The sequence below is a fragment of the Diplotaxodon limnothrissa genome, linkage group LG15 (genome assembly GCF_057381915.1).
Source record: "Diplotaxodon limnothrissa isolate DT_005_m linkage group LG15, D_limnothrissa_male_GT1.1, whole genome shotgun sequence".
In the NCBI taxonomy this organism is placed as follows: Eukaryota; Metazoa; Chordata; class Actinopteri; order Cichliformes; family Cichlidae; genus Diplotaxodon; species Diplotaxodon limnothrissa.
The window spans coordinates 3401919-3410885 of NC_140610.1; positions in this window are offsets into that span (position 1 = coordinate 3401919).

The following is an 8967-nucleotide window of genomic DNA, read 5'->3' on the forward strand; positions in this document are numbered from 1 at the left end:
TTCATAGTATGTCTGAGTCGCTGCAGGTATCCAATCAGCCAGGTGCCCAGGGAAAGAGTTGCTATGTGCAGTGTTCTCCTTTTGAATACGAATAAATTGCAAGGATAATTTTCCGTTTTCATGATGAGGATGAAGCTGTTGTTGGGCAAATTTTGAAAAAACACCAACAGGTAGCATGACTAGGCTAAAGCTGAATATCAGTTGGCTGGAAAGTTGATGTTTGCTTGAAAGAGGAGGCTTGAGGTACATATGCTCCCAGGCATAATTACTCTCATGTTGCATTTAGATTCAAATATTTTATAGACAATAGATCCTCATGTCTAACCAGAGATGGGGAGAGGATGAAAAAAATCCCTTTGATCAGTTCCCATAACAGACCATATTATTTTAAAGCGGGCTGCAGATGTTGAAATGTTAACATCAGACGAACAACAGCACGGGTCAGTTAAACTCACAGCCAGTTCATAAGGAAAACAAGAACTCACAATACAAGTTGTCATTTTCTGCCATTGCATCGACAGATAGGATCTTAGCATTCCCCCATCTGGCAAATTCCCCATTAATCTTAGCATAGACTGTATATGTATGATGGGAATAATCACTGTGACTTAGGCCTCACTCAGTAGCAACTCGTCAATGAGAAAACAGCCTGCTTAATGTTTATTTTAGTCCAACTGTTTCTACAATTTCAAAGTGACCTAATATTAGCATTAAGACCATAAACACATTTGGAAACATTTACCAAGGATATGTCATTCAGTCACGCACTTCTGCACACTGGAGCGTCTTCTTGCATACAGTGGAGTCGTCACCTGGTGGCCATTAGAAAGAATGCAAGTTTAAGATCTGCACTGACTTCAGTATTCATTATATATTTATTGCTCAGGAACATAGAAGCAACTTTACATTTTGTTAAGATTAAAAAAAATGCTAGATATCAACAGCCTTGAAAACTGTATGTAGCAATAGTAAGAAAAGTTAAATAACTCTCAAAGGCTTGAAGCTTGTTAACTAATTGCTACTTTCATTCCTATAGTACTGTGTAGGACAACTATATTATAACTGCAAGTAAGGCAATGAGAGTAATTATGGGCTTGTTTGTTTCATTGACCAGTTAATCATTATATTAAGTAAGATACAAAGTCAAAAAATGAAGTCATGGTCATCCAAATTACGGAAGATATACAAAATCAGGCCTCTTCAGCATTCATTTGCCAACAAGTCAGTCTAACAGCCAATCACAACTAGCCAAAATAAATCGAAAACTAAAAGAAAAAGCCCAATACCAGTAGAGTTGGCAACTTTAATTAGGAGTTTGTTAGGATTTGAGTATACAGATTGGAAGGTGCTAAGAGTTTCACTGGGAGTGAGCTGGAGACAAAGTTAAAGAGTCGAGACTGAGGTGTTTTGGACATGTGCAGAAGAGGAGCTGCCAGGCAGGAGGAAAATAGAAAGACCATAGAGAAAGTTCATGGATGCAATGAAGGAGGACATGCAGATAGTGAGGCAGATGATCCACCTAACAAGACGAGCTGAAAGAAGAAGAGAAGGGTATACATTTTAATTCTACCCTATTTAACCCACTCTTCTAGGAAAACTACAGATCTGGCACCCCTGGCAGGAATGGAGGTCAATTTTTAATATCTTTTCAGCTCTTGGAGCTCAGTACCTGGGTGTTGTAGAGACCCACCTTTTAGCACATCCCAGCACACCCACTCACTTCACCAGATGCACCTTGTTTAGTTCTCTCACCTTTGATTGGGTGTGGTGCTTGTCCTTGATTGCACTCACCTGTCACACATTATATGTCACACAGTATATAAGGACTGCATTCACTTTTGGCTCACTCTTTCCGCACTTCCACACGGGGCGGCAGCTGAGGTGAGGTTCTGTTTGGGTTTTTATTTTATGTATTGTTTAAGGTACTGAGTAACTTAAATCTGTTTTCTTTCAGCATTGGCAGTCCATGTGTGTCTTTGTTTCCTTCCTTTTTTGCCTTATTTATTTGAGAATAAAAGGAGTACCCTGAAAATAATTCTGCATTAGATGGCTGCTTTTCTTATTCTAACCGGATGAGCCCATGAAGCTGATTGCTTCAGCCCTGAACCTTCCTCCCTTCAAAACATGGTCCTCCGAGCCGGAGAGGTATTAGCATCATGGATACACAGCAGCCATTTAGAAGATCCAGTCGTGATAGTAGACCTCCTGCCTACCTGCAACAGTACGAAGTTCAGTACCCTGGAGCTAGAAGAGCTACATGTGAGACAGAGAGCCAAACTGAATGCCAGCACAGTGATAAAGACACACATGGGCTGCAGGATCCTGTCGGAGAGTCAGAAAGACCACCAGAGACATCCCTTGTTCCTTTACCCACCACCCAAGATGAGGTCATGAGGGAACTCCTAACGACCATGAGGGAGATTAAGCAATTTATGGTTCAATCATCTCCTTCCCATTCTCGTAGCTCCAGATCTTCAATTCGCACAGTCTCATCTGATGGAATCAAAGCTTCTGTATGCAGTTTACGAGCCAGTCCTCAAACACATCAACAACATGAGCAGCTCCCAGTGATTGATACAGTAACCTGTCAATCACCCTTCCAGCCCCCGCAGATTAGCCGTCAGTCTGGCTTAGTTACAGCTGCCAGCCCTCCTTTACCTAATTCAACAATACTAGATGCTGCTATCCCTTCAACTGGTTTGCCTAGACCAGTCCTTGGTACAGAAGATGAGACTCCCTTTGATTTCCTGGCCTTATCACGGCAGGATCCCGACCAGATCTCATGTGTTCAACCTGCTGTTCCTTTAGCTGAAGACCCTGTTCAACCTCTCATTCGCATATCTGACCACAAGCATTGCCCTCCTCTAGAGCAGCAACCAGCTACATCCAATACCTCATATGAACAGAAACCTTTGATATCTGGTACTGCTAGCTCGGGTCACTCCTCTAGCACGAGAACACATGTATATAAGCTTGAAGGTCCTTCATTTCCAGACCTTAGTAGAGAAGACGAAATGCAATACAGGATGTTGCGGATGGCCCTTACAAACCTTCTTGATCCTCATGAGACAGAGCACTTCAAATATCATGTCCTTCTTGATCACCTCAAAGTAGACCAAGCTAAACGATTAGCTCTTGCCTTTTCCTACGCTCCTGACCCATACACTCAAGCCATCAAAGCCCTTGATGAGCGTTATGGGCAACCAAGACAGCTGGCATTGAAAGAGCTAAAGAATATACTGGAACTGCCTCCTATCAGAGCAGGTGATGGTCAGAGCCTTGATAATTTTGCTCTTCGAGTACAGGCTTTAGTTGGGTTGCTTAGCACTATGGGAGAACAAGGACGTGCAGAACTAGATTGTGGCTCCCATGTCGATCGCTTGTTAGTGAAGTTGCCTGCAGAGCATTTCAGTCGCTTCAAACGGCATGTTTACAGGGAACAGGGAGAAATGACGTACACCTTGCCTTTGTTCTCATCCTGGTTGCAAATGGAATGCAGGTGTCAACCAAAGAAGGCCAGTCCTGTTCCATCCTTCAACCAGACACGACCTGCCCGTAAGTACGCTTCTCCACTTACAACAATATTACATGAAGCAAATACATCTGATGATTCTGTACATGCAACACAGCCGATCATGACAACTAAGGCTACATGTGCATATTGCTGCTCACCAGAACATCACATTAGTAAGTGTCCTGGGTTTATTCAGAAGACAAAGGATGAGAAAACAAACTGGATAAAAGTAAACAAACGGTGTTGGCGTTGTGCTAGGAATCATCAGGCCGCAAAGTGTGACCTGAAGAAAGCATGCGCCACCTGTATGGGACTACATCTCCAGATCCTATGCGATGTAAATAAGAGATCTAAAACTGACACTCATCCTGTAGTGAGGACGCTATACTTTGATAGACCTAGTGATTGTCCTAGTGTCCTTTTAAAGGTCGTGAAAGTGCTCCTGCGAAATGGCAAAAGAACCCTTGAAACATATGCAGTACTTGACGATGGCTCCCAGCGTACCATTCTTCTGACATCAGCTGCACAGCATCTCAACCTAACTGGGGAAGCAGAGAGATTATCACTTAGAACGGTCCGTCAAGAAGTTGAAACTATTCATGGTTCTTCCGTAAGTTTCAAAATCTCACCCATCGCACACCCAGAGAAAACCTACACAATTACTAATGCCTTCACTGCAAATCACCTAGCACTTTCAGACCACACCTACCCTGTATCATCTCTCCAACGGAGATACAAGCATCTTCAAGGTATCCCATTACCCATTATTACCGTAATAAAGCAGCGCCACTCCTGCTCATAGGCTCAGATCATACTCACCTCATCACGCCTACTGCTCCATTGAGACAGGGACCATATGGGTCTCCTGCAGGAGTTAAAACCCAATTAGGATGGACACTTCAAGGCCCGATCACAGATTTTCATCCCCAGAGCACGTGCAGTGTTTGTTCACATCTCTCAGTTCATCTGCAGATGTACTGCGTTATCATGTTGAGAAGCTATGGCAACTAGACACTTTACCTGAATACAGTGAGAAATCTGTGATCCGATCAAAGCAAGATCAACTGGCACTGGAACTCCTTGAACAGGCCACAAAAAGGGTTGAGATCAATGGTGTTAATCGCTACGCCACTCCTCTTCTTCGGATGGCAAACTTTCCTCCTTTGAATGTCCCTCCAAATGTAGTCATGTCTAGACTCCGCAACACTGAGGCTCGGTTAGCTAAAGATCCTGGCAAAGCCATGTCTTACAAGGATCAGATTTTGAAATTGGAGCAAGCAGGCTATATAGTCAAACTTAGCCCAGAGGAGATGCACAATAGCAAAGAAACCTGGTATATCCCTCATCATATGACAAGTCACAACAATAAAGATCGCATAGTCTTTGACTGCTCTTTCACATTTCAAGGTCAGTGTCTCAATAAGTACCTATTGCCAGGACCAATCCTAGGCCCAACACTTCTTGGTGTTTTGTTGCGTTTTAGGCAACATTCAGTAGCAATAAGTGGCGACATCAAAGGCATGTTTCACCAAGTCCGTCTTCTGCCTCCTGATAAACCACTCCTCCGATTCCTGTGGCGTGACATGAACAAAGCAGCTCCCCCTTCAGTGTATGAGTGGCAGGTACTCCCCTTTGGTACGACCTGCAGCCCTTGTTGTGCAATCTATGCACTGCAGAAACATGTGAAGGAATATCAATCTGACAAAGATGTGCAGTCTTCAGTAATGCAGTGTTTCTATGTTGATAACTGCTTGCAGAGTTTTCCATCAGCAGAGTTAGCTTGAACACTCCTAGACAAATTAAGAAACCATCTATCAGAAGGAGGCTTCGACCTTCGCCAGTGGGCCAGCAATAATCCTGTTGTGATTAGCCATCTACCATCTGAGGTAAGAACGGCAAGTAATGAACTTTGCCTGACTGAAGACAAGCCATCTGGCCCACATGAACGCACATTAGGATTATTGTGGAATTGTGAGACTGATTTGTTTGCCTATAAATACAGAACTCTAGCCTCACACCCCACCACAATGCGTCGTATCTATGCAGTACTTGCTCGTCTGTATGACCCATTAGGCTACTTACTCCCATTCACAACACGCGCCAAAACCTTGGTGCAAGAGCTATGGAGAAAAGAGAGAGATTGGGACGACCCTTCCCTTCCACACGACCTCTTAGAGGCATGGAAGTCCTGGGAAGAAGAACTTTGTTATCTCCCACAAATTGCCATCCCACGTTGCTATACTTCTAAGGAAATGGATGTTTCTACCACAGTTCGAGACATTCATATCTTCTGTGACGCTTCAGAGCGAGCATATGGTGCTGTCGCATATTTGAGATCAGATGATCTTGAAGGCCATGTAGAACTGAGTTTCTTGTTAGCTCGCTCACGTGTTGCTCCTAAACGGCATTTAACAATACCCAGACTGGAGCTATGCGCAGCCCTACTAGGCGCACGCCTCTGTGAGCTCATACAAACAGAACTCACCTTACCAGTCAGGACTACCACCCTTTGGTCTGACTCGACAACTGTACTTCACTGGCTTCAGTCAGATTCCTGCCGTTTCAAGGTATTCGTAGGAGCCAGAGTCTCAGAAATTCAAAACCTCACAAACAGTCAAGACTGGAGATACATCAATTCAGCCACAAATCCTGCTGATGATGTTACGAGAGGTAAATCCCTGAAAGAGTTCCTTAGCCCAAACAGGTGGACTGAGGGTCCCTCGTTTCTGCATGAACCTCCAAATAACTGGCCCACAGTTACAGATCTCCATCCTGATGATGATCAGACTGAGTTAAGGAAATCCTACTTTTTTGGTATTGTCAGTATACCCTCCCATACATACACACCTAGCTTCAGAACCTATCAAGAGCTATTGGATTTCACGGCTCATTCACTCTCCAACCAAAAGGGTAACATTCCTTCTGCAGCTGATTATCAAACAGCAGAACAAGAAATCCTTCGTCAGGCGCAACTGGACAGTTTCGGTGAAGATTTAGCCCGTTTACAGTCAGACAAACCCCTCTCATCCGACAGCCGTCTATTGTGTTTGTCACCAGTGTTGTGCAGGAATTCTGGACTTATCCATGTTGGAGGCCGACTACGGCAAAGCCCAGACTTGGAATTGAATGTCATTCACCCAATAGTACTTGATCCTGCTCATCCAGTGACCAAACTGATCATACAAAATTATGATGACAAACTGCATCATGCTGGTTCAGAAAGACTTTTTGCTGAACTACGTCGGAAATTCTGGATTCTCAGAGGAAGGGAAGCCGTACGCAGGCATCGGTATAGCTGCGTCGCATGTCAGAAATGGAGAGCACAGCCCATCATTCCAAAAATGTCAGACTTGCCTGCTGCTCGTCTTAGGTTATTCAAACCACCTTTCTACTCCACAGGAATAGACTGCTTTGGACCATACAAGGTCAAGACAGGCCGCAGATCGGAGAAAAGGTGGGGAATAATATTCAAATGTCTCACCACTCGGTGTATACATCTTGACCTCCTAAACAGTATGGATACAGACTCCTTCCTCATGGCCCTCCAACGATTCATTTCTCAACGAGGAACACCCCTGGAAATTATATGTGATCAAGGAACTAACTTCAAAGGAGGAGATAAGGAACTACGGGCAGCTTTTAACAACCTTGCTCCGACTCTACAGCCGGTCCTGATGACTAAAAGAATCCATTTCAAATTCAATCCCCCGCATGCACCCCATTTCGGTGGAGCCTGGGAGAGGGAGATACGTTCTGTGAAGAATGCTCTGAAGAGAACCATTGGTGCACAGATGGTCACTGAAGAGGTCTTAAGAACAGTCCTAATTGAGATTGAAGGCATTCTTAACTCAAAACCCCTAGGCTATGTATCCTCAGACATTGCGGACATTGACCCCGTAACCCCAAACCTTCTCCTTATGGGCCGACATGATTCATCACTCCCCCTGGTATCCTATTCTGATTCTGACCTCCTAGGCCGACGACGATGGCGACATGCACAAATATTGGCAGATCACTTCTGGCGACACTTCATAAGAGACTATCTACCATCCCTCCAAAGAAGACCCAAATGGCAGAAGGAAAAACCAGATCTCACATTGAACTCTGTCGTCATGATTATGGATTCACACCTTCCACGAGCCCTTTGGCCTGTAGGAAGAGTGACGCGCTTGCTGAAAAGCCCAGATGACCACATCAGAACTGTGGAGGTCTTAGTACAGGATAAAACCTATATCCGCCCTGTCTCCTGTCTGATCCCCCTGCCCTCGCTTCCTGAAGAAGACTGATCCTGATCATATCAACATATTTCTCACTAGAAATATGGGGGCGGCTGTTGTAGAGACCCACCTTTTAGCACATCCCAGCACACCCACTCACTTCACCGGATGCACCTTGTTTAGTTCTCTCACCTTTGATTGGGTGTGGTGCTTGTCCTTGATTGCACTCACCTGTCACACATTATATGTCACACAGTATATAAGGACTGCATTCACTTTTGGCTCACTCTTTCCGCACTTCCACACGGGGCGGCAGCTGAGGTGAGGTTCTGTTTGGGTTTTTATTTTATGTATTGTTTAAGGTACTGAGTAACTTAAATCTGTTTTCTTTCAGCATTGGCAGTCCATGTGTGTCTTTGTTTCCTTCCTTTTTTGCCTTATTTATTTGAGAATAAAAGGAGTACCCTGAAAATAATTCTGCATTAGATGGCTGCTTTTCTTATTCTAACCGGATGAGCCCATGAAGCTGATTGCTTCAGCCCTGAACCTTCCTCCCTTCAAAACACTGGGACTGCTGCCTCACTTGCTTTAGTTGGGAACCCTTGGACGTGCGATAGTAGCAGCTGAAAAACAAAAAGGTCTGTGATACTGTTAAGGTTATATCTCAGAGATGAATCTGTTCCACAGTTATCATAACGCGTAACATAACATAGAATTTGTATTATTAACAAATAACAGTGTAATGACTATCCAATGCATCAGATCTGTTTAAGGGATAAAGCTAATAATTACGAGAAGACAGAGGTCATACCAAGAACAAACAAACTGCTTGCTCATTTTACGTTAGTATGGTTTCCACAGTCTCATCAGAACGAATACCATCAACGTAAAAGCTCCTTGCACTATCTGCATCCATGAGAGCACGTCCCTGTACCTTTTAACCCTGCCTCTGATCCTATTAAAGCTGGATCCTTATCACCTTTATCAGGTTTGGAATGGATGGGTGCTTAACTGCATTTGTGCACAGTGGTAAGAGCTGACCAGGCTGATGTTGCATTAATCCACAAACAAGGTTACCACCTTGAGAGGAGGGCTGACCATTGATTAGAGAATTAAATCATCAGATTTTATCATCAGTGTCTTAATTGCGGATGTGACACCGAAGCAACACGCCGATGCCGCTTAACTCTGAACTATATTTGACCGACAGCACCAGCATATAACCTCTGACTGCAG